The sequence below is a fragment of the Hippopotamus amphibius genome, chromosome 5 (genome assembly GCF_030028045.1).
Source record: "Hippopotamus amphibius kiboko isolate mHipAmp2 chromosome 5, mHipAmp2.hap2, whole genome shotgun sequence".
Classification (NCBI taxonomy): Eukaryota; Metazoa; Chordata; class Mammalia; order Artiodactyla; family Hippopotamidae; genus Hippopotamus; species Hippopotamus amphibius.
The window spans coordinates 40,851,910-40,878,153 of record NC_080190.1 but is presented as its reverse complement, the minus strand read 5'-3'; the positions used below and the strand labels follow the sequence as shown (position 1 = coordinate 40,878,153).

The window sequence follows — 26,244 nt, the reverse complement described above, 5'->3', positions numbered from 1 at the left end:
GATTCTCTGGGCAAAATATCTTCTATTACTATGGACATCAACAATGCAGGTAATAAAAGCACTGGCTGAACAGTACATCTTTAAAAGATCCTGCAGGTGACCTGATAAACGTCCCCCAAACCAAGGAGATTCTTTTGATCTTACATGTCCTCGGGACACTGTGCTCAGTCATCTTCCCAGAGCAAGGTACTCATTGCCCAAATGTCTAGACTCCTGACCTTTGCCCCCTGAGTCACACATTCTTCCTATATGGACACACAAAAGCAGGGGGGGAAACTGCCACATAAACCAGTCCTCTGGGTTAAAGGGGAAAATTATTTACATTCCATCCTCACATCCTTCCTCTCTGAACTTTTTTTTTGGGGGGGGGGGCCGCGCTGTGCGGCATGTGGGATCCTAGTTCCCGGACCAGGGATTGAACCCTGTGCCCCCTGCAGTGGAAGCGTGGAGTCGCAACTACTGGACTGCCAGGGAAGTCCCTCTCTGAACTTTTTAAAACAAGCTTGCTTTTCTTAAAAACTGATCAGTTCCTATCTTATGGATAATATGAACCTTATGATAATTCTCATTTTGTTGTGCCCACTAGGAACCCCTGAGTTAAATCTACAACTGGACGGAACCTGAAGACTCAGTGTTCACACCTAACGAGTCTCAGTGTTTGCCATGTGGATCCCAAATCAAAATGTGCATCACCAGCCACGTGAATTCCTTCATCAAGAGAGGCGAGAGTCAGGGATGGTAATCTGGGTGATGGCATAATGCTGGCTTTCCCCTGGCACTTCAGATGCGTTCTGTGCCAGATTTTATGACACATGACAGGGCAGGATTTGTCCAGACGTGACCACACCCACTAAGAAATTCCTCTAGCCATCCAGTTATCCATAACGTTCAATAGTGTGAATTTTCTCAGAGGGCATGGTCTTTCAAGAGTTCTGTACAAATTCTGGTGCCAGGCACTATAAAATGGAAATCAAAATAAATCTTGGGTTATGTGAAATAAACATGCAACAGCAAAAAACATAAGTTTTTTATAGCTGTGTATACATTCTGCTTTAAGTAATAGTTAATTTAATTTGGGGGGCAGGAAAGCAAGACAAGTTTGACCCCAACATTCGGCTGTTAGATCCAAAGTTGTTCTTTTCTAGGTTTTTGTTTTTCATTCAACACCCACTGGTTTAGCAAATAATGACTGGCGTGATTTTTTTCTGCCTAACTAAAAAGTAAAAATAATGAAGTTAATAACTGCTTCTTAAAAGTAAATCAAGTAATGAACCAAATTCACAAATCACTATATGAACTAATTATAGTTTGCGAACTAATTATCATATATAGAATAACACTGTAATCTGCACGGACTCATTTTAGCTTTTATTTAACAGAAAGGGCTCACTTGAGTGAGCTGGGAGTTTTGGCTCACATCTAACTAATGAGCTTATTCCCTGAATCCAGGGATATCAAGAGATAGCAAGCCTTGAGGTGATGGCAAAATCCATGCCCTGCTTCTCTCTAGCCACATGGCTACTTTCTTGTATTTAGATTCCCAAAAAATGCCTTCATGGGTTACTGTTATGATTAGTACATTGAATTTTTACAACTCGAGATGCTATTCATAGTAAAAAGCAATGGGTTGGTGGGGTCGTCTGGATACCTTAACCAATCTTGGACTAGATAAATCCTCCCTCACAACACACTAAAGCATGTGGATGGCTAAGTAACCACTCACTGCTGCTGACTGGAATTAGTTAGGACAAGCCTGACAACTCTGTTCCCACTGGTTGATGGGCAATGCTCACCAAGACTTAAGTTACATTTGCTTCCAAACCTGTGTGTGCAGGTTGTATTTGTTTCTGTTGTTACATAATTTAAGAAAATATTAAGTAATAAATGAGATTTGAGTCTGAAAAAAGTGAGCTGTTGTTTCTATAAAACTAAATTGAGGGCTTCCCTGGTGGTGCAGTGGTTAGGAATCCAGCTGCCAATGCAGGGGACATGTGTTCAATCCCTGGTCCAGGAAGATCCCACATGCCTCAGAGCAACTAAGCCCATGAGCCACAATTACTGAGCCTGCGCTCTAGAGCCTGTGAGCCACAACCACTGAAGCCTGTGGGCCTAGAGCCCGTGCTCCACAAGAAGAAAAGCCATCACAATGAGAAACCCGCGCACCACAATGAAGAGTAGCCCCACTTGCCACAACTAGAGACAGCCCGTGTGCAGCAAACAAAGAACCAATGCAGCGAAAAATAAAATAAAAAAATAAATAATAAAATTAAAAAAAATAAAAATAAATTGAATGGTTTAGAAACACTTGACAAATGAAAATAGCTAAAAATGACTGCTGAAATATTAGGAGTATTCAAGATAATATTCTAAGGGGAAAGTGTGACTTAAAATCGACATGGATTCAGTACTGAGCTGCATGGAAAGTTCTGAGGTTCTGGCTTTAAAGAAATAAAGACTGGACATCAATGAGGTGCATCATGACTATGGTTTGTGAGGGAAAGACAATACGGAACACAAAACAGAGGAACCGTGTCCAAAGAAACACTCTTGACACTATATGAAAGACTAACCGATTCTGAGCATTGATATTTCTAAGTTTAATAAAATGTCTATGGTGGACCCGTGTCAGTTTTCATTATTTCCACTCTCAAATGATTAATTTATCCAACTATGGGTCCTAATTGTATTGGACAAAAGTTTCTCTACAGAACTAAACCAAGGTCTGGACTCTCCCACTCTATTTTCTTCTTTTCATGATAAAGAACTTGACAAAAAATGAAAGGGAGACAAGTTTGCCTTGATGAAATCTCATCACCTTTCAGTGGTCATGTCCTCTGGATTCTGCACTTCCCTAGGCTCTGCAGAGGGGGCTCTTAGGGCTGCCCGTCTGGTGGCCAAGGTTAAACACTGCCTCTTCTCCCTCCTTTGCATTTACAACCCCCTTCATCTCAAGTCCAAGTATGCTCAGCTAGGAGCTGAGCAAAGTAAGGTGAAGAAAGGCAAAGGTCAACTCATACTACAAAGGTGTTTCTTTTCCCTAGGATGTTTGCATTTCAGAAGATCTATCTGTAAGTGGCAGCAGTTTAAGAGTATACAAAAAGAAGTTTAAAAACAAACAAAAAAACAAAAATAAAAACAGGACTGTAGAGGGGGAGATATTTTGGAACCAGAGCTAGCAAGGAACAGGTTAGTCTGAAAGCAAATGAGTTACGAAGTAGAAAGAACTAGATTTAAACTCCATCTGTGACTTGGGAAAATTAACAACCTTTCCAAGCCAGTTTCCCTGCATATAAAAATAAGGAAAACACCACCTACTTCACAGGATTAAATGAAATAAAAGAGCTGCAAAGCACTTCATACAGACCAGGCATACAGTAGGTGCTCAATCAATCATGGCTGCTTTTAGTAGTCTACTTCCTCACAACCAACCCCACCATCAACCACAGTCCCCAAACGGCATTATTTTTCACATCTTGCCTCCCCTAATTTAAGAATCCAAAGATTCTCTTAAAAATAGTTGTGTTCCCACACCTCAATGATTCCTTAAGCAGCAGCTCAGGGGTTCTGTCATGAAGAAAGCTGTATAGGGCAAGGTAACATTATGTACAAGATACATACTTGTAAATAAATGCACACTCTTGTGAAAATATGGGGCACTCAAGATGTGAACATTGGCTGATTTGTTAAATTTACTCAAAATTAATGTACTGTAAGATCAAAAGCAAAAACAAACAAAAATAAAAAAGTTTATCCTCTTTACATCAACACTCTCAACCCATTCCCAGTGAATCTGATCATCTAAGATCTCTGATGCAGCTGCTAGGTTTAGAGATCCAAACTGCATACACTTTGCAAACAGCACATTATCACTCCTGAGGAGATGGTTCACGGCACTCCTAGACGAGAGCTTACTCAGGGTGGGGCGCTCTGTGGGTACCAGGCAGGATACGTGGTCATGGGCAGTGTCTGTTTATATTATCATTGCCCAATTCAAGAGAAGGATCTTGCATCTCGAATCATACACACACATAATAAAGCAAGATGAAGGCGCTGAAGAGTACAGGAAGGATTAAGTATGGGTGGCCTGGTCTAGTTCTTAAATGAAAGGAGACCGCCATGACACCAAAACAAAGGAGAAAGGGGAGTAGAGGGGATACAGCTAGCTTGTCTTTAACAACATCCCAATGACACACACATAATCACAGCTCACTCCTCCTTTCCATGAAAGAGAAAATCAATTTCTAAAAGTTCTGAAGAACAAAGTGTCTGGGCTTATTTAGATGTCTACATTTCTTTGCCTCTGTGCACATGAGTTACCTTTTCTGGGTACACGTGGACTACTCTACATAGCTTTGATTTTCTCTTTGGTAGACAAACACAAGTTGAGAAAGCTGCCTTTGCCATTTGCCAAAGATCATAAAATGCAACAGCTGTTACCTAAGCAATCATTCAGGTTTCAAAGGTATTCAAGATAAATCAGTTATTTAAAGAAAGAACTTTTTTTCTTCCACAGATGTTAATCACCGACTCATAAAGAAGCCACGAAAAACAAATGAGTTTCAGGGCTTGTGAAGGGATGATGGTGCTGAAATCTACCTCAAGAAGTGACATGGCATGCGAGACCTGTGATGCTGAAGCACTTCACTTCTCCAGTGTGTCACTTGGGAGTACCCCTACGTACTAGATACATTTCAAAAGACTCCACACAGAAATGACCCCACACCTGGACTGTACGCTCTAGTCTGTTAACAAACATTTCAGAATATAGTTAGTATCATACCGCATTTTTTCTCATGAATAAAAGAGGCAGGGTTCTTGGTTATTTCTCTGCTTTCTCTGAGCTTCTTAAAAAATAAAGATCTTTGGGCAACAGTAATTACTCATTTGAAATAACAATTAAAAATAAATTTGTGTGCACTTCAAATGGAAATCCCCAAACTGATGATATAAAAATCAGATTCTTCACGGCTCTACAAATGCAGGGAGCAGGCATCTAAAATATTTGCAAGAACTATCATACATTGAAATATTAAATATTGAAGTCATCATAAATTTAAAAATTATCAGCTTTTAATTCAAAATAGCTTATAAAGTCAATAAAATAGAAACTTTAAAAATTTTTAAATTATTTTAACACTACAGAGTTGTTTAGTCCAAATGGACTGCACAACTTTTCTAAGCAATTTGAAGGTAACACTTCGTACCCACAAGTGGTTTGGGAAATCACGACTGAGAACTTTCTGGTATCACTTCTCAAAGGTGCAGTTCTGGTAAGTTCTTGTCGTGTTTTGGTAGCATGTCTTCTGTGAAACCAACACATATTCTCAAAGTAAGTCAAGAATCCTCACTACTATCAAGCTACCAAATGAAGCAATTAACTAAACAAGCTGAAAATCACCCAACAGTTCTCTTTTGATATGGCAAGCATTACTGAGCAAGCCTAACAATCACAGTTTGTCTCTGTGGAGTACAAGACAAAAATTTATAATAATGATGAGGATGATGAGGATGATGATTCTTTTTATTATTCAAGACAGTACCAAGCCCTAATATGATGAACAATTCCAGCCAGGAGTTTTATGTGAGCCAAATTCAAAAGAATAAGAAAAGGAATACTACTCATGGATATTGAATTCTTAAAAGTGATAGGGTATATGAAATATTCAGAAAAGGCCAATCTGTAGAGACAGAAAGTAGATTAGTGGTTGCTTGGGGCTCAGGATGAGAAAGGGGATTAACTGTAAAAGGGCAAGAGGGATCTCACTAGACTGATAAAAGTGTTCTATAACTGGTTTATGGTGCTGGTTGTTTAACTTGGTAAATTTATTAAAAACCTCTGAACTGTGCACTTAAAAGAGGTGAATTTTACAGTATGTAAACATACCTCAGTAAAGTTTCTTTTCTCTTTTTTTTTAAGTGACTGGGCAGTCATTTGGTCTCTGCATTTTGGTTGGGGCTGGGAAGTAACTAAGTAAGGATGTACTCACATCTGCAGTTGTGAGAACGTTCATCCTAGTATCCTCTAACACAACCTGAATCTCATAAGAGGAAAATTAGTTAGATTATAGTACTTTCACGCAGCAAAATATATGCAGCTACTATAAATGATATAGAGAAAATGGGACAACAATCTAAGTGTCCATCAATCAAAGTGGTATACTGGAAGAAATGATGGTGCAGTCATCCTCTGAAAGTAGTACAAACCATACTAAACAGTCAATCGAAATATAGATTATATACAATATATATAGAAATATGTCCAGCATATACTGAGTGAAAAAGAGCCTAGCAGAACAATGCATATGGTAGGACATTAAGAAATGGGTGTAGATTATCTATGCATGTGCTCGCATGTATATTTGGGAAAATACATACCAAGCTGTTCACAATGCTTCATTAGCCCTTGGAAGTAGAAATGGGGAGAGAGGATTTTCCATCAAGTTCAAGGAAGAGATTTGGAAGTAAGTGCACCAAAGTGCTGAGAATGGTTGTTACTGGATAGATGGGACTTACATGTTTTTTTTTTTTAATGTTCTTTCCAACTGTCTTAGTCTTCTTATTAGAGAGAAAGGTTGGTATATAGTAGTAGTCAAGAGATGACCCAGGTTTCAATCCTGGCCCTTCTGTTTATTGCTGTGAGGTCTTAAGCAAATTACTCAACCACTCCGTGCCACAGCTTTTTGTCTCCGTAAACGGAGGGTAATAATAGCACCTACACCATAGCTTATGAGGATTAACTCAGTATATCATATACACAAGGCGCTTAGACTGTAGTACATAATAAGTATTCCCTATTAGTGCTCATCAGCATGTGTACCAATACATTATTAGTAGAAAAAAAACATGAAGAGAAACTTTAGTTTGTGGGGAAAAAGAAGTATAAAAATCACACGCACTGACTTTTTGTTCCATTGCCTCAAGTATGCTCAATACGAGTATCTGACCAAGATGCATCGGGCACTGATCAAAGTCTGGACTGTCTTCAGAGCCTGTCTTATGACCAACAATGATGTAACCAACCTCCCTGTGAGCCACACCAAGGCCAGAGGGTACCTGGGCAGGAAGCTCCCAAGTGCTCTGGCTCAATGTGTTGTGACCAATTCGTAACACAGCCACCACCAAGGGAACTTTGCTGTCTCCGGGTGGCGATAATTAGTGTGTGTGACCAGACCAACGGCAGAGGACTCCAGAAACACAAACGCTCCGATATAAATACTTATGCCTATAATTGACCTCAGTGGGACTTGTGGCCTCATCTCGAGACGTACAACATAAACCAGGGTCAATTATCTGACACTTGAGCCAGCAATGGGAAAAATCATTAATTGTCACATTCTAATAACAGAGCACACCTCTGCCTTCCTGAAAAACAGCCCCATTTCCCACACCTGATGTTGTAAGAGGTACTTTCAACATCAGCAGTCCCTGAGATCTAGATCAACAGCTGCCCTCTGCATCTGCACAATACCAGAAACTTCCTTAAAGGAAGGACACATATTTGTCAAGTGTCCTTGACAAATTCATTTATTTCTCTCAAAACTCTTCGAGGTAGGTATTTTAATCTCCACTTGTACAAATTTAAAAAACTGGGGTTTGGAGTATATTTCTTACTCGGAAACACCCATGAGTGGCAGCACGAGAACCAAATGCAGAAACTTTCATTTTCCCACTCACTGTAAAGCCTACTACTTTCATTCTCAAGTGGTTCACACTTTTCATTTCAACTGCAAAGCATTTCTCCAAAAGGTCTACAAACCACTGAAAATTTATACCACCTAATCAAAAATACCCTACAAAAGGTCCTGTATTTTCTTGAAGCATCTATTTTTTTTTTACAACGGTCACTTTGATATTAGCATTTTTTTATTATTATTTTTTATTTTTAATTTAGTTTTATTTATTTTGGCCATGTTGAGTCTTGTTGCTGCACGCAGGCTTTCTCTAGTTGCAGCAAGTAGGGGATACTCTTCATTGTGGTGCACGGGCTTCTCATTGCGGGGGCTTCTCTTGTGGAATGTGGGCTCTAGGCATGCAGGCTTCAGTAGTTGTGGCACATGGGCTAAGTAGCTGTGGCTCGTGGGCTCTAGAGTGCAGGCTCAGCAGTTGTGGCGCATGGGCTTAGCTGCTCTGCAGCATGTGGGATCTTCCCGGACCAGGGTTCGAACCTGTGTCCCCTGCGTTGGCAGGCAGATTCTAAACCGCTGCGCCACCAGGGAGGCCCGATATTAGCATTTTATTTCTCATTTGCTTAGTTTCTCCAAGGGCTGGCTTGGTGCCTTTCGACAAGGCACCAGGTCTCACCCACAGACCCACCCTCACTGAGTGGAACAAACGACAGACACTCCTGCTTTTAGAGACTCATTTTTCAAAGCAGACTCCACTCGTCTTATTCATTTATCCTCCTGTATAAAATGTCAAAGACAAATTCACAAATGAATTTCTGTCAGCCTTATTTAGTCAACTTGATTTATAAGCTAAAGCTAAGGACGCAAGGTGGACTAAAGTGGTACAAAACTATTGTGCCCAAGAAATCATTTGTGAGCTTTCCTTTGACACAGCTAGGCATTTTTAAACATCTCCATTTATCTTTCATTTTGATATCCTGTTTAGAAAAGTGCCATTACCAAACTACAAAAACTTCATCTGGTCAAAACTAATTAATGATACCACCAATTATTTCAGCAGTCTGCACTGAAACGAAGGTTTAATAAGTACCATGATCATTCAAAACAACAATGGTTGGTTCTCTAATGTTCTGATGTCCAATTATTTTTGCACTGAATGTCACTGAATAGTTGCAGAAGTCAAAACTTAGCATTAGCTTTCTCAAAAATAAATCCATCTTCCTACTGTAAGTCCCTCATTTCAGTAAATTCAACTTAACAGAATCAACTGCCTTTATAGAACTATGAAGAGTAAACAAAACCATCAGATGTTTCATCTCAGGTCAAATGGCATGATAAAGAGGCCAGGATTCTATTGGAAATTAAGATTTATGGCTGTTTTCAGGGAACAGGACTGTAGGTCAAACCAAGAAAATACTGTGCCATAACACCGCCCCTCACAGGGTACCATTCAAAGGCTTCCCGTATGTATGAATAAGTACATAATATAAATATAGATTATGCGGATTTTCAGGAAATCCTTACAATCTTCCCTGGAGATATTTGATTAAATAAAGAACCAGTTAAACATTTTCCTTGGATTTAGACTGAGTCACAGTTTACAATATATGCAACAAGCATTTATACAGTCAATTTTTGTTAACCAGAATCTTAAATTTTAAATGTTTGAAGAAACTTGGAGAGAGATCAATTCTTGATCTATTCATTATTTTAAAACCGGATTTTTAAAAATCCAATTGTTTTAGTAACACTCTATTCACAAGAGAATAGATGTGATTATACCTCACTGGCTGGTCTAGACAGGTAACCATGTGAACACAAATAGTGGTCTTGGTATAAATAAGATGGTACGGGGTCTCCAGGGCTATGATGGACACACTAGGAGTCATGGAAATAACTTCTGTCCCAAACTACAACTACTAGGCCTTAAAAACAGCAGAAAGTGCAGCCAACTTTTCCTAACCCTCACTCTTCTTTCATTTCTTTTTAAAAAGAACGTTTTATATTCCTTACACCAAAATAACAATGTTTTCAATGAACATCGAAAGATAGGATATAATGTGGGAAAAAATACTTGCAATACATATATAAAAGGACTAATTTCCCTAATTTAAAATGAGCTCATATAAGTCAATATGATAAAGACAAAGAACCCTACAAGGAAGAAAATGAGGAAAAGGAAAGAGGAGGGGAAGAAAAAGAAGACAGTGCACAGTAAAGCACAGGAGCAATTTACAAAAAGAAATTTGAATGTCCAAGGAACCTAGGGAAAGATACTAAACCTGTAATTAAAGATAAGCAAGTGCAAATAAACAGATAACTTTTTTAACTTATCAGACTGGCAAAAATGTTACAGTCTGGTGATTTATGTGGTGGGGGGCGTGGGAAAGATACAACCTTGGTAAAAGAAAACCAATCTGTGTAGCCTTTCTAGAGTACAATTTGGTAATGTTTATCAACGTTAAAGATGCATTTATCCTCTGATTTAGCAATCTCACTATTAGGAATGTAACTTACTGATATTTCATCAGGATGTTTGTTTACAAAAAGGCAAACTATAATAACTCCAAAAGGTAACCACAACTCCTTTCCAAAAATACCTGGCAATTACTAAATTAGCCAGAAGACAAAGGTAAAGATCAATTACCACACATCCATAAGGTAGATGAAATAATGAAATCTTGTACATACCATATTAAAGTAAATAAGGAAGATTTGTGTGTTGACGGGAAAGAGCTCTAAAAAAGTAATAGGAAAAGTACAAAATAAAGGCTATAGAAAATATGCATAATTGAATCCTTTTATTAAAAAATGTAAAATGCAGAGAGCCAGATAGATGCAGATATACGCCAAAAACATTTTTTTTTCCTGGAAGAAATCACAAGAAACATAACAACAGTCACATTTGAGGAGAGGCTTTTACCTCTCTTTTTGAACCTTTTGATACCATTTGTGTGCTAACCATGTACACACACTGTTTTTTCTTTATTTTCAACTTCATCATAGGTTACCTGAAAGTAAGATTATGGGCAATTATCTCTCTCTTTACACTTTAATTAAAAAAATTTTAAAGCATCTATAAGCCTTTAAAACACCTGAATCTCCCAAAATATATTTAATGAGCTAAAGGTTTTTTAGGAGAGTTGAGGGAGAAAAACACAACAAAACATGAAGTAGAGAAAAAGAAGGCAGCACAGACAGAGCAAGTATCAACTTGGGTTCACGGTCAAGGCTGAGTATTTGTTCCTTTCTAATGTTTTAAACAAAATGACCAATTATGCATTGCATGGTATTAGGGAGCAAGAAACTGCTATGAAATCTAGCAGTTCAAAGCCGTGGAATGCAGAAAACAACTTGGAGGGAAAATCTTTAAAAAAGCTCTTCAGGAAGGTCTATTCTTCCTAATTCACAAGAAAGCAGTAAAGAAATGCACTAGGCAAACCAAATTAAAAACCCACTACAAACAAATAAAACCATAACCCTATATTATATTGTGAAATCCTTTGGCAAATATTTACAAAGCCTCAGATAAATCTCAAATTGAATTACTTCACATGCAATTATAATTCTAGGCTGTAGCAAATATCTTCAGAGGCATTAAAGGAAAAGCCTGGGATGTCATCTGGCTGGATGGCATTTCATAAATGTGGAACAATTCCTGATTATCCATGTATTTATCCAAGGCTTAAGAGGCAAACCATAAAAAAGAAAATGAAACAATCTTCAACAGTCTCTTAGTGATAAGTCACTACACGGATAACAGGTAATCAAATCATATCATGTTCAAAGTCTGAGGAAAATGATGAATTACCATCAACGGAAAAAATAAAAACCACCCCAAAATATATACATCATGTGCAACTACCTAGTTGAAAGAAAGAAAAATAAAGGTTCTGAGAAAAGGGTGGGCTTTCTCCTCCCTGTGTCAGTTATCAGTGTACTGCCTGTCAGCCACAAGTTCACCCTTCACTGCCTGATGTGCAGAAATGCATCTGGGCCCCTGAAATACTTTCTCACTTGCTCGCTTGCGTGATGTTGTTAACTGCTGTCAGTAGAAGATGCTGGAAAGACACTGCTGGGGGAAGGGCTGTGCTTCCTGGCTCTGGCGTGCTTCTCGGCAGCCTCCTGCAGCGCGTGCAGCTTTGCCATCCTGTCTTCTAATGGTTTTGTAGCGCAGTGTCCCCTGTTCACACCTCCCTGTGAACAGCTTTCCCCGGCATCCCAAAGGACACACGGTGCCTTTTCAGCAAGTTCCACCAGCCTGGCACCACAGCAATTTCTCTGCCGAACAGTGGGCCGCAGCCAGGATTGTCCTCTCCAACAAGGTCTGGATGGGGTATGAGGTGTGGCCTCTCCCTTAGGGGCCCAACGGGCAGTGGTTGCTCCCTATTATCAATTATTTCTGTATTCTAAGTTCTGTTTGCTTCTTATTAGCTGAGCACATAATTGTTCCAACGCCCATCAGAGCTAATAACTCTTAATATTTAACTGTTGCCCCTGCTCAAACCACTGTATGATTTCTGACCCCCGACTGCACTGACTGACACACTCTCTTTACCTAACAGCATTCCTGCCGCAGGCCCCGTGGCAAACTACACAAGTGAGAGAAACAGCAAGAACTGGCATTTTTCCATTTCTGTCCCTGGCTGCATGGCCTTCAAGTACCTACATTCCCTCATCCTCAGTTTGCTCACCTCTCAAAAAAATAACGTATCATTGTGATATTTATAATATTAATGCTGTGAGGATTAAGTTAAGCTAGCATAGGCGAAACACCAATGCAGAACCCAGCCCACAGTATTCAACATGCCTTTGGTTATCCACACCTAGCACCCTGACACATGGAGAGCCTGACCCCAAAACTGCTGAATACTCCCTGCTCCAAAGATCAGGAGAGGTTATCTGTTCAGAAAACAAACACAGCAAAAAAAAAAAAAAAAAGAAAAAAGAAAGAAAAAAATGAAGAAAACCCACATTCTTATTCCTCACTTTTCAAGTTATTCTCACAATAAAATTTTGAATAACAGTCATAGAAGAGCAGAAAGTAAGAAGCACTATGATTTTTCATTTGTATTAAAACTGTTCTCCCACTTAGATGAAAATCACTTCAGGGAGAAAATCTGGTTATCCCTTGAGGATTTCCTGGTTACATTAGACTTGTGCAATTTTAAGGGCAAATTCCACGTCATGCAAAAAAAAAAAAAGACTTTTTTGGAGTCTGGGGGGAGGAAGGAAAAGAACACTAGGGATAAGGCACTCTCTTGTAGCTTAAGGGCTGTCCTCATTCTGCACCTCCCCTCACCTTCTCACATAAACGTGGTCACCAAATCCCACCGATTCTACTCCACAGACTTCTCCTAACTGGAGGATGTCCCCTCTTGCTTGGAACCACTGCCATTGCCTACACCCTGGCCTTCAGAAGGGGTCACATGGGTTATTACAATCCAGGGAGATATAAGATCCTCCCTGCCAAAGTTTCTTAGCTTAAAAATAGGATAACGCTGTTTAAACCTCCACCGCACCCCCCCCCCCCCCCAACCCCGTGACACCATCGTGCTCCTACAGGAGACCACCCTTCCTATTTCCGCAGTCTGGTCTCCCACCATGACTCAAGGGACCCCAAAGTGTCAGCTGGTTCAGGCTCCAAGTCTTCACAGGGGGTCTGCACCTGGCCTAGAAGGCCTTGTGCAGGCCCCACTCCCATTCCCTAGCAAGTCCTGCTCACCCTGAGGCCCCTGGCAGAGGCCCCCTTGAAGACAGGATTAGTTCCACTGAAATGGACCTACATTCTAGGTCTTGAGCTCCTCTAGGGCAGAGACTGGCTCGTACTTTTCTTTGAACGGTCTGGCCATTACATGGAAGCAGCAGCAAGTTTCTTCATGACTGGGAGTAATAATATCTACCTTATGCAGCAGCTGTGAAGGAGAGAGATAAAGGCCTAACCACCGTGAGCAGCTGTAAGTAAACGCATACTGCTATAGGACATAATACAGATAATGAAATATACAGGTTTAGATTAGAGCTCTCTGCAATGATTTCATGCTATGAAAAGTAGCTGAAGGCTTTAAATTATGATTCCTAATCATACGCCCATTCACTTCATGAACATATATTTATCGAATGCTTACTTTATGCTAGGTGCAAATTTACTGTTATCATAAACCATCACATGAGTCAGGACAGTAGTGGACTCTGTGTAGAAAATAGGATAATTAAACTGAATTTAAAATTTCTATGCGATTACAGTAAATTTCTAAAATATCGGTAGAAAAAAATTCAATGATCCGAAACTGATAGCATACCAGGAATTGATTTATTTTCTATTTCTGTGTAATCAACGTACAGTATTTTTAGTTGCCGGGGGATATTCTTTTCAGAGGCCTCCACTTTTCTTTAGTTTGGGCCAAAATGACAAACCACAGGGATTCTGAGAAGATAGTACCCATGATAACTGGGCTAGTCCAGACATTTATTTTTTAGACCCTAATGAACTCTCCCAGAAGATTCCTTCCCTGGTTCCCTATCTTCAGGCCCTCCCCTATCCCACTCATTCTTCTTACTCATGATACTACATTCCTAGGTTCCTCATCTTCCCTGCCCACTTAGAGAGGGCACTGGCTTCTATCCTTTTAATTCGGTGGCTGCAAACATATTCTTTAAAAACAAACAAGACCAAAAAAAACCCCGAAAAGTTTTCTGCGAAAAAAATCTTCCAAATGATGCACTTCAGTAAATTTTGAACCAACTTGTTAAAAACCTAAAAACACACCCACTATGTGCCAGGGACCTGGATTACCAAGATGCATGGAACACACTCCCTGCCCCCGAGGAGTTCACAGTCCATCTCAAGAGAGAAGCCTAATGCAATCTGCTAAGTGATGTAAGGAAAAGTCCAGGAATGGGCATGCCTGGAGGTGGGGACACATTAGAAGGTTACCTTATATTGGTTGGCCAAAAAGCTCATTCAGGTTTCCCCGTAAGATGTCATGGAAAAGCCCTAACGAACTTTTTGGGCAACCCAGTACATAAGAGGTGCTCAGCTCAACAGACACCAGCTGTGTCGGTCCTGCACTGACAGACCCATCCCTTCTGGCCCCTGACTCTGCGCTGCAATGTCACAGGAATCAACCTACTAGATTCAACCAATGGGAGGCACTGGCAGAAGACTGGAGAGTAGAAAGGACGGCAAAGCTCTCAGGAGTACTCCACACCTTCCTGTTTGTTGGTATCTGCTGGATCTCCTTTGTGGCTTTGCCTCTTATCTGCCCCTAAACTCCAATAACAGCCTCCACCTTTTGTCCCTCCAGCCTGAGGCTAGTAATGACTTCCTGCTGGGGCTAATCTCTAGGCTTCTTCAATGGGCTCCTACTGTATCATCACCTGTGCTGGGAACTTCACTAAATACCCCTACTGTAAATAAAAGTGGTTTCTGTTTTCCTACTTAGGCCCTGACGAACCAGCTACACTATGCGCTGGTAACTCACTCTGACTCTCAAAAGCAGTCACTGGAATTCAAAGTTGAAACCTGAGGAAAAGTAAGATTTTTAATAATGTACCTTCATTTGGCCTAAAAGAGTCAGCTTTGTTAAACCCTAGATGTGTTTTGGTTTATACAGGAATTCCTTGAAAATGGATCCAATGCTTTAATACACATTTTCCTTAAGGCTGAATCGTCCTCCTGGGATGAGACGACAGAAATGTTCTGTCTGCTCTGCCCACCATGGCAGCCACCAGGCACACGTAGCTCTTGAGCACTTGGATGTGGTTATTAGCATGACTAAGAAACAGAATGTTTAATTTTATTTAATGTATTTAAATACCTGCAAGTGGCCAGTGGCTGCAGCACTGGACAGCACAGGTCTAGCATATGGTCATCTCCACTGTGGGAAAGGACTCCTGCTTCGGGTGTTCTTGTGGGCTTTGGCGGGGAACAGGTGGATACCGAGAGAAGCACTGTAGAACTATCAGCCCTTTCGTTCATTCTATTTACAGTTTAAAAATATAACCACCCCTGGCCTATCTGATCCCCAACCACAGGAAGACACAATTTACTCAGATAATTTAGTTAACACACTTTCAGAGAATAAACCTCTGAACACAATGGTAGGTTGAGGATAAAGGTCTGGAGGAAATGCTGGTTGTTGAGAAGTACAGGGTTCAGTCCAGTAACAGGAGGAGCACTCTGGAATTGTAAATAACATTAGAATTCTTGATTTGCCTTCCCTATTCTTCAACCCAATGGGAACACCCCTCTGCTTATTCCCTACTGCACTGTCCCAGTCCAATTCTCACTCTCTTTCCCGAGCGTCTTCCTCGGACTGTGTGGTTTTCACGTGACATTCCTCCATCTATCCCGGCGCCGCTGCAATTGTGAAAGACACTCCCTTTGATCTAGACCGGTGATGACTAGTTTCTGGGTTAGAAACATTCACTTGCACATCTCTGACCTTTACATGGACATCATCAAAGTAAATGACATCAGGTTCCTGCTTCTCCTGAGAATTTTGCTCCCAGAAGTAAATGCTATAAATTTAAGAAGGTGACTCCCTCAGGCCACTAGACTGATACTATCAAATCACTGCTCAACAGCACAAAATCACTATCAACAGTACTTAGCTGTATGGAATCGTTTCAGTATATCCGTGGGAATATAAAAATATTAAAAGGACAGTTTTACATGAATAGGCTTTAAAAGTACAACAGCTTCTGGAACCCAAATGCTCCAGTGACGTGGCCATGTTATCCTGGGAACCAAACAGAAGTATACTTCATAAATCTACAAGGATCTTAGCAATACAAAACCACACTAAAAAGTGCCACTGTGAAACGCCGGCTATGAACTGCTTTGATTGGGGACTTCTGTGGCTGTTTAGCAATTTGTGCAATTTAAATGAGAATTACAGGATATGCTAACTAGCAAAGCAGGAATTAGTTAGTTTACATGGTAATTGTAACAATAACAATGTACTCTAGTCTGCTTTACTCATGTTTACATGAGTCACTCACAATAGACCACTGCATCTCCAGCATAAATAAGCACTCCGTTACACTCATTTTTCCTCTCAACATTTTCGAAAAAGCAAAAAAGATACCAGCATTAGGGTGGGCTTCACACTCTTACATTGCCGGTCACGCAGAAAGGGACACTCCAGGTGAAGCCAAGCACCACTGGGGAAGCCAGCTAGCCCGTGCAGAGTCCTGCTTCTCGGTGGACTTGCCACAGTCCAAGGCCGGCCCTTGAACGTCGTAATTCATAAATATGGTGATCAAGAGAGGGTTTAGGCTCACCAAACTCAGGGTGACAGTAAAGTAAAAATGCCAATTTAATACCATCATGTAGACTGGATGCTGGCTGCTGATATCTGCTGATCCTGTGTCTTCTGAAAAGTGTAATTCATGAGGAACCCGAATTATAACCAGAAGGATGCATCGTGGGCATGGAAGGGAAATGTGTTTTGTGGCTTCCTGTGTGGTCCGACACTGCACTGTGAGGTTAAGGTAGGCCCAGGTGTGTTCAGGGAGGAGGGCAAGACCACACTCTAAGTCAGGTTTGAAACCTAACTGATGTCAAAAGCCAACAGATGGTGTCGCCACTGGGATAATATCCATATGGAGACCCACTGATGCTATATGAGGGACGGGGGCCTTCTGCCATGGAAAGGCCAGCCTGGCCTCTCCAAGTTCCACTCCACTGAATTTCCCTTCAAACAGATCCCTTCTCAAACATGCCAGTACCTTTACCTAAGTTATAATTCTGCCCTAGAAGCCATTTAATATCTTTACTAACTTTGTCTATTTTTGCTGTGATCCATTCATTACTGAGGTGTTTTATAGTTCCTTTGGAGTTCTCAACCTTTTATCCAAGTCAGAAAGTAGAAGGGATCTCCCTGTTGACCCTCACGTATGGTACACACGTCACATTTATGGTAGGAGCCAATGACTCCAAAGAGATGAAGGCTTTAGGAATTTCAGGGAAGAAGGACAGACTGCTTTAATTAAAAAAAAAAAGAAAAAGAGAACTTCACCCACACCAAAATTGAAAGTATATTTTTAAAAAATCATTAAATGCCAAAAATACAAGCTTAACAGACCTTAGACATGCAGAATGAGCTATCCTGTTGCACTCCACTGACATTTTAAATCTCTTGTTACTTTTATGTCTAAAATGTGTTGGGCCCTTTTGGTGAGACTCTGGTTTCAAAACCCAAAGAAATCTATCTTTAGATCTACTGACACAGCACAATTCTGCAGTATTTGGTACCAGTATTGGTACCAAATACTGCAGAGTTTCACCAAGCTGATGCCCAGGGGCCTTTGCAAATCCATAATCAGCCCTCCAACACTTTTAACAACACGTTTGGCAGCTCATGGAATTTTTCTAGTCTCATCCACATCTGAGAAATCAAAATGATATATATATAAAGATGTACCTAAAGTGGAGAAATCTTCTATCACGTCTCAAGAATTGTGGTCAATGGCACCATCTACAATAGTGATACTAATCTCATTTAGTTTACTATTAACCTTTCAGCTTTGCTTTAATATCAAACTCTTAACCTTCTGACCCCATAGAGGTATGCAGTGTAACCAGTTCGTGTAACCAGTCCAGGATTCTTCGTTAGAATCACTGAGTTTTTGCCAAGAGTGTTTACCAGCAAATCAGGGGCAGCTTGCAACCATGAGGGTCCGGAACTCCACCTTCTATTTCTGAACAATCAGGAGAGTTAAGCAAGCTTGAAGGTTAGCTTAATGAAAGCCTCCAAGCACTAACAGGGCTTAGTCTGTGTTATAAATTCTCCGAAGGGTGTTTTGATCCCCACGTGATTCCATCCTACCTGCGGCTGCCGCACCTCACCTTGGGGCTGCCATCGCTCTCGTGATGTGAGCCAGCCACGAATTCTTCCCATGGCTCCAGGAGGAAAGGTTTCCAGATGCCCACAGAGAGGCAAGCTGCTGGGGGACTAACACTTCCTCCATCTGAGGACTCAAGTCATGTGTTTATGCGAGGTTTAAACAATTCAGTTCCAATGCAGTAAGGACTACAAGAAAGAAAATCAGGAGTAACCTCTCTTTAAAAAACCCTTATTTCCACTCTCCACCCTGAATCAGAGCCGCTCTCTAACTCAGGGAACTTTTCATTGCCTGGTCTCTGACTGCTGCCTCCTTGGAAGATGAACATTGCTACAAAACATTCTGCCTTTACAAAGTAGATGGCGGGTGAGTTGTACACACTTGCGGATCTTTCCACCAAGGCTTATTACACACACAGACACACAATCACCCTCATAAGTCAAATACATTAACTTTCAACTGATTTTACGGATATACTACATGCTGCTAAAGGTTGCCAAAGCAGCAGGAACACAGTGGGACTTGTGGATGGACTCCAGACTCCTAGATCCCCGGCTGATGCACAAGTGGAGGTGACAGGAAGAGTGATCACATGAAAACTTGCCTTATCTTTTGGGGGCAGGCTGAGAAAGTACAGAAATCACTAAGACTGCAAAGCTGACACATTTGCACATTCAGTGGCTGGGTATGTTGCTAACATCTTAAGGCACTGGAAAATATATTAAGAAACCATAATACCAAGTGTAAGATGAACAAAACAGAGAATTACACTGCTTAAGAGCAAACATTACAAGTTTTTGTAGTGGAGCAATTCATAAACCTAGAAACCACATCCCTGGCTAGTTTCAGACTAATATGAAGTAGGTAACTCTTGTTTTCCATGCAACTCATCCTCTCCCTCTGATAAGTACTTCTCACCTTGGTGCATATTATGGTCCTTACCTACAAAGCCAAAGCAACACTTGCAAAGATTTACCCCTCCTAAATTCTGAAGACAAGAGGCCTTTTCGTTTTGTCTTTTAACATTAAAATCCAATTTCTTTATTCATTCTCTTTCCAAATCTTGCATTTTAATGAGCACCACTCAATCCCATTGCCAAAAAAACAAAAACCAGAACAACCCAGTTAATTGTAAAAACAATGGTTTACTACACACAAGGCATGTATGTAAATCTGGTAGCACAGTCCAAACTCTATGAAACATGAATTGGGTTTTCATACAGAAAGAACCTTGCCCCAAATCACACAGCAGGTTAAACTGGTAGGGCTGAGATTCAAGCATAGGTTTATCGGACTCTCAAACCACTGTAATATATTCCTCCACGGAACGGAGCAGATATTTTACTGTGCCGCTGCTGATAAAATGTATATGCTGTATACCTCCGCAGATTTCAGAATACATTCACTCTCAATGTGAATGTACTCATTTCACAAAGAGAAACACACATATGGAAGAGGTAAGCCAGGGTTTCTCAACCTCAGCACTATCGACATTTGAACAGGATAATTCTCAGCTGTGGGGCTGTCCTGTGCACTGCAGCAGGTCAGCAGCATCCCTGGCCTCCGCCTGTTAAATGCCAGCAGCACATCTTCCCACCCCAGCTGCGTCCATCAAAACTATGTCCAAATGTCCCCTGAGAGGTAAATCACACCCCAGGGAAAGCCACTGAGTTAACTGCCTGGTTAAAGATTGTATTGATAACCAGGAAAGAATTCTACCAAATCCTAGTTTAATGGAGATTTCTCTTATACCAATCTACAGCTCCTTAAGAGAAAGTACTTGTTCTACTGGATGAAATATCTCAGAATTCAGAATGTGACCACCACTATTTCACTTCACAGCATATGGTTACTCTCTTTCAGCTTTTACACTAAGGAATACAAGTCCAGAGTCTTCAACCACTGTTCATATAGTTTTTAGACCCTCTCCAAAACCTGTTACTCCATTCTGGACACACACTTAAACGTAAACCCAGAAATATGTGCAACACCGCCACAGGAGAAAAAGCAGTAGCAACAACAAAAGACTAAAACCGTGACACACACAATTCATGGTCATGCTCTAGTTTTTAAGCACATCACCTGAATAACCTAATCTGATGCTTAACATTTTCAACAGCCATAGGAGGGAAGTATTATTATCTGCATTTTATGAATGAAGAGACTGAGGCACAGAATGCTCAAATAACTTGTCCAAGGTCAGGCTCCAAAGTCCCTATTCTTAACCACTACCTACAGCACTTCAAAGAACTGTGGGATTATCACCTCTTGATTCTGAATTCTCTGTCTCTACTAGCGTGAGTTGTGTTGTCCAGCTGTATCAAATGCCCTGATCAAGGCACACTGCGGGCTCCTTATTCAAGTCTGACGTCACCCTGCTGATCACCCCTCTTTGGGTATAAGACACAAACCCGCCTACCCATACCTCTGTCCACCCCATATCTGTTCATCTTGAGTAAAGCACACACAGCACTTTGTTAAATGTTTTTCCAGAGCAGGCATGCTGTATCTATGGCATGTCCTGACATACTTGTTCAGCAACTACTGAAAAAGAAATGAGGTCAACTGGAGATAAGTGATGCTGCATACTGATCACCACCACTTTTTTTTAAGTGGTCCCAATCCATCTTTTCAAAACTGTGATTTATTATTCTGCTAAACAGCAACATACATTCTGCAGCTAAAGTTTCCAGAATTTACCATCTCCCCCCAGTTTTAAAAATCAAAGTTGTTTTCTGGCATACTTCCTCCTCTCCATGATTTTCTCAAGATCACCCCCAAGTGGTTTTATCATCACACTGGCATGTCCTTTCAACATTCTCAAGAATTCCAGTCACTTAGAGCAGCTGGGATTTAGAGAGGTTTAAGGAGGAGGCCAAGGCATCCCTGATCTGCTTGGGAAGGTGGGTGGGTATTCAGTGTCAAATAGATGGCGAGAATGATGAGGTAGGGTGTGAGCCGTACTTGGTCCTGGAATAGATACTGTAGTTCTTGGTCTTCTAAGAAGGTGGCATTGTTCTCTTGTATTATATGACATCCCAACAGATGATCCAGCAGATGGAATCTCAGAATTGGCTGACTCTGGTGAGAAACGCTGAGCCATCCCCATCTAACAAGAAAAGCGTTAGCACTCAGAGTGTGCCTTTCATGACCTTACCATTCCTAACAAACACGTTCAACATTAACCTAAGTGCTAGCAGACACTTAAAATCATTTCATATAGCATGTAAAATACTGCCAGAGTGCACTCAGACATTCAACCACTGGACGTCCACGGACCCAGCTACTTGGTGTTACAATTAGAGAACAGCCGAGTTGTACTTGGTGAGGAGCTGAAAAATCTGTCCAACCAGAACCAGAAGGGCTTCAGGGAAAAAGGTAGGAGAAAGTCATCCCAAATCAGCAACTGTGAGGCAGCCTTGCTGTATCAACAGGCTTGTGAAGAAGAGGGCTTGCTTAGTTAATATTTGAAAACCACAGGCTTCCAAAGTAAATGCATTATTCCTTGAACTTTGATATTCTGGCACTGGGGCAATGAGAGGGCTTTTAAAATTCCTTAAAAATCTGCTTTGAACTCAGAACCTCCTCTGGATTATTTCACACAGAAAAATCAACTCTGTTAGGAGCAATTAGAGCCACAAGGGAAAAATTACAAACCTTATATGTTACCTTGTATTGTAAACTAACCAGCTGTGAAATTTGGAGCAGATTATGTAACCCTGCTGAGGCTGTTTCTTCATCTATAAAACAGAGATAAAAATACCTCTACCTCTCAGTATTACTGGGAAAAATTAAAATGAGGTAGCAGGTGCAAAGCATCTCACTTAAATGTTTGGCTCTTACAATTATTAGGTGAAACTCGAATCAAAATTCAAATTTAATTATCCCTTTAGATTTTAGACATCTTAGAGAGTTAAGAAAATATTTTCCTATTCTCACCACCTGAGGGGACTTTTCCAATTACCCCAGTGGACTTAAGGCCATTTCTGTCAATATCACAGTCTGTTCCCCAGAAGAAATGGGATCACAAGGTGTTAGCTCTCACACAGAGATGACTGATCAGTTAAACTCAAGCAACTGAGTTTAACCATTAGCCTATGAGCACAAAAACAGTGGTACCAGGAGTTCAAAGTGCAACTAGTTAAAAATTCTAACAAACTATTTTAATTATTGCATTTGGAAGTGATTTCTTTTTAGAGAAGTTTCCTTTATAGAGCTAAAAAAGTCAGCTGCAAAGCACTTTACTCTGTGTTACAGAGCTTGTCTATTGCGCTAGTCTGTATCTTCAAAAATGAAGTGTAAAGATACTGTTCATACCTTTATAATTCATATTTGTAAATTCATAATTCAGTTTACATTTTTCTGTCATCTTTTATGCTACCGGGATGCCTTCAGCCTGCCTTTCCAGTACAGTGTTTCTGATGGTGATACCTGTCTGTTGCACTATGTCCTTAGTAAAACAGGAATAATCATACGATTCTGCTTCGCCTGTCCTGTACCTCCCCATCCCTCCTGGAAGAAAATAATTTACCTGCACCATACAAATTGCTATGCATTTGCTGACTAATTTCCTACATTAAAAAGCAGTTTTAATTAAGAGCAGATTTTTAAAAGAAGCTCACTATTTCTATATAAATGTAAAAGTTATAATCAACTCAACAGGGTCAATAGACCTTAGGTCTCCCAAGTTCGCGTTACAACTTAACAGCTACACAAAGCAAACTCAAATAGGAGAGGGAGGGAGGGGAAAAAGCGCATTTTTTTTTTCGGTGTATTTATTTCCACAAATTCCACAAGAGCAGTTACCTGGCCACAATAAATAGAAAGCATGGCTGTGGAGTAAACATGCTCATTCCAAAACACGGGGAGCACGTGCTTCCTTCTGGCACTGAACGCGGATCTCACTCACCAGCTCGCTCCCAACAAGCCAAGGGAGTTGGCTGAAGGACCTTTTTGTACTGGGATTGGAGGTTGAGAAAGTGAGTACTTCCCCCAAAACTGGGTAACCAAGCTGTAAACATAATCCCACTCCCTCAAAAACCTCCATTAGGAAAGCCTAATAACCGCAAACCGAAACCACCCCTGGATCCTTGGCTCTCAAAAGCTCCCCCCAACACTGAGAGCATTTGTTGATGCAGCCTACCTCTATCCCGATCCACTGTTTTATCAAGTATCCTGTGAGCGATCTCAGGTGTCAACAGCTATTGCCTGTTTGAGCATCAGGGCGGATTCGATAAAAACTAAGAGTCCCTTTACTTCGCTGTTGGAAAGGGAATGGCAACAATTGAGGGTACCGAGTGTTTTCTGCAAGGCAAGGGAGGCTGTTTCTCCCGGCTTTTAACTGGTCCCACCATCTGTGAGTGCTACAGCGCGTCCCCTAGACAGCACATTAATGAAGCCTAGCATCCCAGAAGGAGCAGTACTTACGGTCTCTCCTCCCAGGAGGCCAAGTCTCCGGAAACTTCCTGGGGTGCCAAGTTTGCGCGCGGCTCCGGCGCGCTCAGGGTGCGCGCTGCCCGCCCGGACTCAGGCGGAGAGACGAAGGCGGCCGGCGGCGCGCCAACCACCGGCCCCGGCTCGCGGGGCGCGTCCGCGCCTCGGCGGGCCCCGGCCGCCTTCTCCCGCGGCCTGCGGGGCCGGCGTGCAAGCACCGCGGCGCTGCGCAGCCGGCAACCCGGCGGGCGGACGGCGGGAGGATAGTCTCCCGGGAGCAGCTGTGAGCAGTAACGCCGGGTCCAACCCCAAAGGCTCCAGCAGGGAGGCCGCGGGTGTGGCCGGGCAGCAGAGGTTTTTTTGGAATGTAGGGTGTGGCCCTCTAACACAGCAAAAGAGAAATGAGTCAGCCCGTGCGATCCTAACCAATAAGCTTGTTCACTGTCGGTGAAGGCGGAACTTTCCTTTCTTGATTTATATCAGGCTTAGGAACCTTTTACAGACTTTTTTTTTTTTTTAAACTTAAGCCTTTAACAACATCAAGAAAATGATAGATGGCCTTAAAACTTACAAAACAAGGATTAATTTTGTTATGATAGATACATGATCAGTGGATGTATGTAATTTCTATTACTTAGCACAAGTTCTTGAATTAGGCAGCGATTCTGGACGTGATGAGCGTGGAATCTGGCGTCAAAGCAGATTGGTATCTAACCTCTAAGATTGGGATCTCACCTCTGACACTGCATGATCTTGCGCGTGTTAATTACCTACAACGAGGGGGATAAAATGCCCACCCAACAGTTTGCTGGACAGATTATATGTAATAATACATGCAAAGCATTTGGCACAGCGCGTGACAGAGTAGGCACTCAAACAATGCTGTCTTGTCCCTCTGAGTTCTGAATCAAAATCTCCAAACTTGTGGACAAATTGGCTCATAATATTTCTGTTTAAATTCTTTTAAATGTTAAAATAGCCAAAGAATTTTCGAGCTCAAATAGTTCTTTGGTATTTGCATGGTCCGAGTCCCTTATTTAAGTGATAAAAAACTGGAGAAGCTTTTGGTTTAGGACTCTTGGTTGTGGTGTTCTTGTTACACAAGAAAAATTTTATTAGTAGCAGGGGGAAAAAAAGCTTGAAACTGGAATGATTCCATTTATGCCACAATTAAACCAACTTTTAAAAAGTAATAGTGACTTTGGAAATATTCATTCTGTCTGGGTCACTGTACCCTAAAATCATCATTTTGGAATAGAAATATTGACAAGAAACTTAAAGTAGCTTGGAATTGACAAATTACAGGGGACCACAGAATTGCTAGGCCCTGAGCACCAGTTAAGAGTTGATTACTAGTGGGGGTAGAGAGTTTTTGCAGAGGAATAATTTTCTTTTTTTAAGTTACCAATGAAACTCAAGAGATGTCCTGAGTTTAACTTCCTCATATTTGTTTAAAACCAGTCATTCCATAGGCCAAGGTTTCTTTAAAATGCTCTTTAAACCAAAGATTAAAATCTTAAGTGAGATCAATGCTAGTAAGTGATCAGGTACATGGCCCTACGTAAATTGCTTCATTTCTCTCTGCAGATTTCCAAGCGTTCTTCCAGTTTTAAGACCAGGTTATGGTCCAAAAGGCAGGCACAAGATAAGCCTATAACGTAACATTTAACCTTAGCAACAGACATAAATTGGGCCTATGTCCTAGGTGATGAAACAGATAAGTCTCTCAAACTCTCATCTTCCTCACAGAGGTACTCTTATTGTCCTAGACACTGTAAATTAAATTCTGGAATCCACTGAGCCCCCTCCCTCTCTATTGACAATTTACCATCCACAGGCATGATGACACCTTCCTAATGTCTTTCACACCTGTACAATTTTTTTCCATCCTGCTTCAGACATCCATGCCCTCGTGCCAGGGTCACTGCTCCAGCTGCCAGGTCCCATCCTTTGTGCTCCCAACACATCATCACCATCACGTGATAAGTGTCAGAGTCCAGCATGCCATCATGTCATAAACCCTTCCTCTCTCTATCAGTTAAACAAGTAGTTTTATAATAGAGATCAAGAGGCAAACATTTGCTTTACAGGCAACTTTCCTCAAACATTCATGTAAATTAATACCTATCTTAAGGCGCAATGATTTTCTGTTTACATCACCATCAATTATACTGGCCAAACTGATAGTGTGTTGGCTGTTACATCAAGAACTGTAACTCTTTTATATGAGAAGACCCCCCCCCAACACACACAGAGACTATGTGTGCATGAGCAACTCAATAAACTTTGTGACCCTGCAGTTTAAAATATACAATTGTATGCATGTGTGCAGCCA

General features: G+C 41.1%; 1 protein-coding gene across 8 annotated transcripts in view; it reads right to left on the bottom strand.

Moving 5' to 3' along the window:
* The window catches only part of SGMS1 (sphingomyelin synthase 1), a 276,032-nt gene that overhangs the window by 64,998 nt on the left and 184,790 nt on the right, over positions 1-26,244 (bottom strand). The window contains exon 1 of one of the 8 annotated variants that reach the window (XM_057734306.1): positions 23,904-24,252. The exons of the other annotated variants lie outside the window; for them this stretch is intronic. The gene's annotated coding sequence lies outside the window, so the exon portion shown is untranslated. Of the gene's footprint in view, positions 1-23,903; positions 24,253-26,244 lie in introns of those variants that run through there. 8 annotated transcript variants of the gene reach the window in all.